General features: G+C 31.6%; 1 pseudogene; it reads right to left on the reverse strand.

The window, feature by feature from the left end:
- Positions 1-247: 247 nt before the first annotated feature.
- Positions 248-6,540, reverse strand: LOC120191138 (annotated as a pseudogene).
- Positions 6,541-8,856: the final 2,316 nt, after the last annotated feature.

Here is an 8,856-nt window from a genome sequence, read left to right on the forward strand (position 1 = left end):
GAAGTGTTCTGATACCATTTTAAACACGAGACTTGAAAACTCAATATTGATGCAGTTATACATTTTAGAACAGCACATGAATGTTGCATTGTGATGACACTCGACAACGAAAGTTTACATTCCTTACAAATGAAGTTTTTGCACTAATCACTACACGAAGCTACACATGCCTCAAGCTATCGACACCGGTACGAAAAGATCTTAGCACGCAGGCCTTTGTACCGGGCCTATGTACACAGATATCGGGAAACAAAATGTGGAGTTTATTCGAGTAATATACAGCAAACTGTATCAGAAAGACTCCCGCATACTTGTCTGATCACCAGCAACTCGAAGGTAAAATAAAAACTCCAAAAGGGGAAGTCATACCGGTTTCCAAACCGTCAGCACCTCTTGAAACATATCCAGCATCAGTTCTCGGTCCGCCTGCCGGAAAAAGTTATTGATTTCCTCTCTAACGACGTAAATCTTGGCGAAATCAAACAAGTATGTCATGCACCCTTTCTTCAGCTTGGTTAATTGGTAAAGCCAAGCCTCCTGCAGCCTCTCAAGGACAGTCTGTTAGTTGATGTCTTCTGACCGGCTCTCCTCACAAGCATCTTTTAAATCTAAAATGTCATATTTATTCGCCGCTCCCAATAATGCCAGTCTATGCTTCCAAAAGTCCTCTTGCTTTATCGTTCCATACAAGTAACTGAGAAGGACCATGCAAGATTCCAGTGACACGTCGTCTATATGGATTGTGGACGACGCCTTTTCCTTAAGGTTGTGATGGAACATGCTCTCGAAAACGGGTGAACTCGTGGATAAAACCGCCTTGTGTGCTCTTAAGTACCATCAGAAGTTTGGATAGTAACATCTGCATGAAGACCTTCATCAAGCATACGAGCAAGGCAGCGTAGGGTGCCTTGAGTTGACAGAGACTCCATTGCTCCATCAACCGGTCATATGGAAACGGATTCACCACCCTGCGTTTTAAAACATGAAGGTTTAAGAGAAGAACACATCCGCAGACATATAACAAGGTAAAGAAAAATAACTTTAAGCATAGTTAGTGAATTGCTAGCATACTACATTAGTGACAATCAAAAGGAACTCACATTTATAGGGAAGATCCTTAGGTCCAGAAACTCGACATCAATAATGAAGCGCCCATGGAACGTAGAATCAACAGGCCAACAAAAGTCGTCGCATGTTCGCAGCAGTCTATCATGAACTACAGCACCAAGTAGACAGTGTCAAGTGTGAATTCCCAGAGCTGTTCAAACAAACTAAACATGCATAAAAGCCTATTGAGAATGCAATTCTAAGTCCATTGTTCAATCGATAAGAAAGCGATAGAAAAGTTCAAGAGATCAAAGGCATTACTAATAAATATTATTTGTGACAATCCAAATGACAGTGATTACTCAATTCCAAAGTAAGTTTCCCGTCACTTGATCTTCATCTTCAACCTTTCTTCTAAAAATAAATCCACATTCAAAAGCCATAATCTTTGCTATCAATTTAAGATGTAAAGTCTACGATTAACACCAACATTAGAGATCCGAAGTATGAATTTAGCATGAGGAGGCTGCTCCTAGACACCCCAGATGGCTCAGGGAACAAACGAATATACAAATATCGATTCTTCTCTATAGACAAGTGCCTGTTTCAATAAAGTCAAAGTTATCAAACAAGACCAAAAAAAATTCCAATAAAGAATAAAACTGGGTATTAGATTAAAAAAAAGAGTACCAGTTCCAAAGAACGAGCTGAAAAGGGTCGGATTTTCTGTAAGAACAAGTACCAAAGTTGTCGATCCTCCATTGAGCTAATAGGGAGATTGTTTCAACCTTTGAATCACCCTTTTTTTCCTTCCTTTTTTCTCCTTTCCTTGTAGTTTGTATGAGTGATGGCGTAGACGTAGAGGGAAGAGAAGACGTTTGTTTCGCGCCCTCTTTCTCTTAGCAAAGTAGGATGCTTTATCAGTTGGTGAACCTTTTTTTCTCTGTCAAAAGAAAATTAAAACATGTTTTAATTAAATGATTGGACTGAGTCAGATTGAGTTCAGTTGCTTAAATTTGTTTCGAGTCAACTCATTAACTCAATAAGAAAATGGTAAATTATGCGTTTAGCTCCTAAACTATCAGTTTTAGCTATTTTAGTATCTAAACTTTCAATTTTTCAAAATCGTACCTAAAGTTTAGTTTTTGTTTCATTTTAGTACCTCGCCATTAAAAATTTTAGTTTTCGTTTCATTTTAATACTCTGTTCAAAATTTTACGTTAAGTTTTCAAAAGATTGAAAGTTTAGATACTAAAACAGATCAAAATCAATAGTTTAGGCACTTAACACATTAAATTTGTAATGATGGGTACTAAAATGAATTGAAAACTAAACATTAGGTATGATTTTGAAAAAATTAAAAGTTTAGGTACTAAAATATATCAAAACTGATAGTTTAAGTACTAAATATACCCATAAGTAAATACTAAAATTACATTGATTTTATATTTTATTATTCGATAAATTACATGTTTAGTATTTAAACTATTAATTTTGTTCTATTTTGGTATCCAAAGTTTATTTTTTTTAAATCATATCTAACATTTAGTTTAGGTTTCATTTTGGTATCCACTTTTAAAAACTTAATGGTGATGCTGATGTGTCACAATAAGATAATATCATGTCATTACTGAAAAAATAGCACATCAGTAGTTCTGCTAATTTTTTTAATGGTGGGTATCAAATTGAAACCTAAATTAAACGTCAGACATGATTTTGAAAAATATAAAATTTAGGTACCAAAACAGAAGGAAAGTAATAATTTAGATATTATATGTGTAGTTTACCATTTATTAGCATTTTTTTACCGAACAAAATAGTCATTGAATCAATGTTTGAAAGGGATAAAGAAAATTATAATTCTTGAATTTTTTAATTTAGTCATTAAATTGCTTTTTTGTCCATCATCTTTTTTAAATTTGACAACTTTTTTTAATTAAATTTGATTTTCGTTAAGAATTAAAACACGTTATGAAATCTAAGTTTAGGGGTTATGTTCAAAGAAAGCTACCAAATTTCAAAATTAATATGTAACAGAGGGATTAAATTTGAAAGAAATTAAGGACTAAAAGTGCTCAGGGACCAAATTGATTTTTTTCTCTAAATCATAAACTAATTGTTGATATATCATAATTAGAAGATGTTTTCAACAATGAATGGGAAGTTTGGAGCATAGAACTAGGAATGGCAACGGGGCGGGTTTTGCTCCCCGTCCTCATCCCCGAAATAAATTCTCGTCCTCGTCCCCGTCCCGTTCCCTGTCGAGTTTTTTATCGGGGTGCCCCGTCGGGGTTTTTTTTTCCCATCCCCGACCCGAAATGTTGCACTCAAACCCGAACCCGAACCCAAAATGTTTTATTTATATTATATATAATTAATATAAAAAATATAAAATATTATATATATATATATAATCGGGGTGGGGCGGAGATACCTTAACCCGAACCCGAAAAAATCCTCAAATTTTACTCTGATACCCGATCCGACCCGAACTTAGCCGGATTTCAAATTTTCCCGTCGAGTTCGGTTCGTTCTGCCATTCTTACATAACACGTCTATGATATATAATCAACGGTCAACTTCATCAAACACGAACCAATACAATCGACATTTAGTTAAAAAAAACAATCTTAATTGAATGTGACTAAAGCAATAGGATTTATCACGGCATAGATAAAAATATTCGAGATTTAATATTAAAAGTTATTTTTGACTGTTGTATTGACGTAGATCGAAATCACCTAAATTAAGAGTTTAAAAATTATTATGAGATTTTTAAATCTTATATTATATAAATATGAAAATTTTTAGGTGTTTAAATATAATCATAAATTTGTTAAATAATTAAAAACGAAGTTAATATATATGTATTGTTGTTGTTATTCGTTTCGTGTTCGTGCAAATATGTGTTTTTCACATGAGATTATATAAATTTTCTTATGTTTATCTTTCTTTCATTTGTGCCCAGTCCCAGTCTATATCTATAACGTAAGTAGAGAGAGTATGACCTCCAAAATACATTTGTCGGCACAAAATAATTTAATTCAGAAGATAATGTAAAATAAATGTAATTTTCAATAGTAATTTATATAAATATTTGAGTAAAAAAAGCCCGCGTTAGGCGGAATTCTAATTAAAAAAAAGGTTAAATACTCATTCATACATGAAGTATACCAAATTTTCAATTTTATACTTAATGTTAACGGGTTTATCTATTTCCATCACGAAAGGTGGACGTGGAATTTTAAAAATTATATTTTAAAAACATAAAGGATAAATTATATTAGTCATCACTCAACTATCTTCTGTCTCTTATTTTTTTTCACTAAAATTTGATTTTTTTTCACTAATTTTTTAAATATTTTTCATTAAAATTTTAGTACGATCTGTTTTAACAAAAAAAATCACTAATTTTTTTACTAATTTTTTTAAAATATTTTTCTCTAAAATTTGATTTTTTTTAAATAAAGATTAAATTAAATCTTTAACCGGACATAAAATTAACCAATCGACTAATAAAAATTTTAATTCAACCAGTTTAATCGATTTTAACCAATTAATGAACACCCCTAGTGATCATTCGAAAAATTAACAAATGATTTAATTTTATGTTTGATTAAACTGATTAAAATATTTTTGTTAAAACCGATTAAACCGATCGAACTAATTTTTTATTAATCGATCGATTAATTTTATGTTCGGTTAATGATTTAATTTAACCTTTATTTTTTAAAAAAATCAAATTTTAGTAAAAAAAATATTTTAAAATTTTAGTGAAAAATATTTTTTAAAAATTAGTTAAAAAATCAAATTTCAGTGATGAAATTATAAAAAATCAAATTTTAGTGAAAAAAATAAGAAACATAAGATAGTCGAGTGATGAATAATGTAATTTAACCTCTTTTTTAAAAAAAATTTAAAGTGGCACATCACCTTCCGTGACGGAAATGAATAAACCCGTAAATAGCAAAAAACACCATGTATGAAGTCCAGGATTTTTAATATTATGTATAAAATTAAGAATTTTAGTACACTTAATGTATGAATGTGATATTTAACCCTATGAAAAACAAACCATAGGACAAAACACAAAAAGAGCTGAACAAATACGGAGATAGAGATGTAATTGTACTCAACGTAAACGCATTACCCACAAAATCCCAGTTTGTTTTGGTGATCATTCAATCGAGTTGAATCAGATTAAATTTAAAATTTTCAAATTGTTTAAATTAATAAGTTGTATTTTATGACTCGAATTTAACGTAAAATTTTTTCGAGTCGACCTTTTTAAGTTTTTATACAAATTTAATTATAATTATTTATATTATGATACAAATTGCTTTTAGTTTTTTGAATTTCCCTGACTATATAAGATATATATCTCTTCATATTTTTTACAACATATATATATTCATATTCTTTTCATGTTATAATGTTATTTAATATATCATATACAATTTATTATTATAAAATATATTTATGATAGAAAAATTAAATTTAAAAATAATTATGACTTTTTTTCGGGAAATTCAAATTTTGGTTTAATTTGAAATTTGGAGTCGTCAACGACATTTGGGTTGGGTAGGTCAAATACCTAAAAAAGTCGCATTTTAAAATAATTTTAAGAAAAATCATTTTTAAGACAAAAATTGGTATTTGTTTACCAAATATTCATTTTAAAGGGTTCGGGAGTCGATTACGTGTGGGGAATGGTAAGCACCCCCATAGCGCCCAAAATCGGTACCTCTCGATTATACGTTGTCTAAGTAATGGAACTTTATATATTCTAATCCAAAATTTAAATTGCGATCATTTTATTTCGACGATCTTTTAAAGAATGAGTGAATCAATTTTTTAAATATTTGACTTGATGAAAATGATAATTCACTCGATTTTATTTGAAAGAGGTGTCCCCTACTACGTGGATTAGCAGAAATTGAAATCCAGTCATGTTGGACGTAATTTCGTTAACCCACGATGTAAGACAATATCACCTTTGATTAATTTGGAAAACGAGAGAATATATGCATGATTTATGAATGCAACAATAATAAATGGCATATATAAAATGGATGAAAAATTAACATACTATAACACCCCAAATTTAATTAAAAGATTAAATGGAGAAGTATAAAAAAATTAAAGTCGTTTAAAAGAAAATTGGACACCAAATTGCTAAATTTTGGATTATTTGGGGTCATTCTGTAAACCTTAAATCATTTCAAGGACCTAACACCAATTTTACCCATCCATTCTAACCATAGGAAAAAAAGGTGTTGCTAGGTGTTAAACCCATGACCTAAGGCATGCCTAACCATGCCTCTTCTACTAGACTAGGTTCATATTTAAGTTGTAAATTAATAAATATGTTATTTGATTATATATGTACCAGATCAATTCCCAAACAAAAACACCCATCAGCCGAACCAAGCCCTCATCGTTTACCCTTCGGCCTCCGGTGACGAACACCGCCACCACCGGTGTATGCGTCATTAATTCTCAACCAAAACCCAACCGACTACACTCCGAGAAGCCCGTCGTTTGTCGTAGAAAGCCACGCAAAGATTCATTGGAGTTCAAGCTATCTCCTTAGGATTTTCAATATTTTTGACTGATCCCGACGTTTGTTCACAACACCACCACCTTCCATGTGCTCCCCAAGATTTTGCAAACAAACCCTAACCGATAGTGTCCCCTCATTGTTACTCCGCCGTTTTCACTCTCCCATTACCTTTGGAAAAAGTTTGAACATTTTAAAATTCCACACTCTGTCGTGCTTCGCCGTAAAATAAAACATGCACAAGACTCCTAAGGTGTCGATCTACAAGACTGGAAAATTTTGCACCGAATCGACGACTAGAGCCGCCGCACCCCGGACGTGGGCATCATCTGTCAACTAGGGGGTATGTTGACTGACTGAACCGGTTGGGCCGATCTGATCAAGTAATTTTGAGTCGAGCCCAGCCGAGCCGTTGATTGGCCATTGACCAGTCGTTGACTTGCCGTTGACTTTTTTCGAGAACATTTATCATGATGTTTTTCAATGTCCTGAGTCCGTTTTTAGGTTCGTTTTGCCAAATTCGAACCCAATAAGCTATTTTTTACCGATTAACCTCCCGATTTGACTTGTTTTTCAAAATTAAGCTTTGTTTCTGATGTAATTTTGTTTATATGTATCCGATATATTATTGGACATTGGATTCAAGTTGAGAGAGATCAAATAGAGTTTAAATGTTCAATCAGTGTAGCTTACAAATCGAGATAATGCATTACTACCATTTGCATACTTTACGAAACATGTTGGTTTTTGTTAATGCATGAATGATTATGTTTGGTCACATGTTTGTAGTTAATATTTCTAAACTCGGTCTGTATGTGATATAAAGTATTAAAATGAATAAGACTTAGACTACACGTATAAGACACTAGAAAACTGATAATAAATAATTTCAAGTTCAATGATTATTCAGAAAAGCATTTAACCTCAGAATCTCTAAATTTTATTTATCCTCGTTAAAAGTTTTAATATCGATATTACCTGATTAAGAAATTATGAAATTACCCTTGAAAGGTAAAAATGACTCGAATTGACCCTGATAGTGAAAGTACCCTAAGAATTCATTTTTAATCCTATAAATTACTAATTCACCTATTAAATTCTTGTTTTGTTCAGAAATTTTTTTTAGAATTAGTTCATAACTTTGAGAAAGCACTAGACCTAGAATTTCTGATTTATGAGCAAACACCCGAATATTAACTTATCGAAAGTACTATTATTGTCAGAATTGTTTGAAATGATTGAAATAAATGACAAGTTTGAATTAAATGGAAAGAATGGATGGAAGGAAATGAATGAAATACCCTTGAAGTGTAAAATGACCAAAATACCCCTAAAGTGTAAAATGACCAAAAATACCCCTATAATGAATAAATCTACTTCGAATACCATAATGATCAAAATACCATCATCACTTGGATTAAGAAAATGCCTTTGGATAACTTCTAAAGACACCGATGAAGCTTTAAATGTTGTAACGCCCTTGAGGTTCATAAAGTACAATCTAAGTAGGTTGATCATCCTTAATACTATTACAAAATGGGAAGTAAATAAATATCGCTTAAAAACATGTTCATCTCCTCATGATCTGTCCAAATATGGTTCTAAATGTGATCAGTTGATTTTGCAGTGCAGTCATTTTTAAGAAATGAATATTCGTGAAGTTTCTCTACCTACATAATTGATAAGTGTCACCTTTACTGAGAAGTGTACAATGCGATTGGAATTGAAAACCTGTTAAGATGCTTGAAATCTTGAATTCTGTAAATCGTTGCATACCCTTATTAAATTGATTTATCAAATTTCTCAAGAATTAAATGACTTAAATGTTCTTATAAGCCTAATTGATGGAATCACTTTAGGAATGTCTAAATCCTATATAAATTTTGATGCAATAATTCCTAAATACCTTGTTGATATATCTGAATACTATGATCTTGATAAATCACTTCATGAATGATTGATGAATCTGTTAGCTATTAAACCCCTTTTTATAGGGATCTCATTTCTAAAATTCAATCAGTTTGCAGAAGTTTCGTGTTTTCCCCGCTTGATAATTACTAGGTACCTCTGGAAAATAATTGGATCCTCTAGTTTGTTCCCTATGTGCTATATGATTATTTTATCTGTCCTGAAATGTGATTTACCGAAGTTACTAATTTATTAAATCTTTTAACTATTCGATATTCTGATTTACTGTTTATTAACTATGGCTACATGATATGAGTTCTCTGGTTACCTATTTTCACAGG

Source organism: Hibiscus syriacus, unplaced genomic scaffold (assembly GCF_006381635.1).
Source record: "Hibiscus syriacus cultivar Baekdansim isolate YM2019G1 unplaced genomic scaffold, ASM638163v2 tig00116965_pilon, whole genome shotgun sequence".
Taxonomy (NCBI): domain Eukaryota; kingdom Viridiplantae; phylum Streptophyta; class Magnoliopsida; order Malvales; family Malvaceae; genus Hibiscus; species Hibiscus syriacus.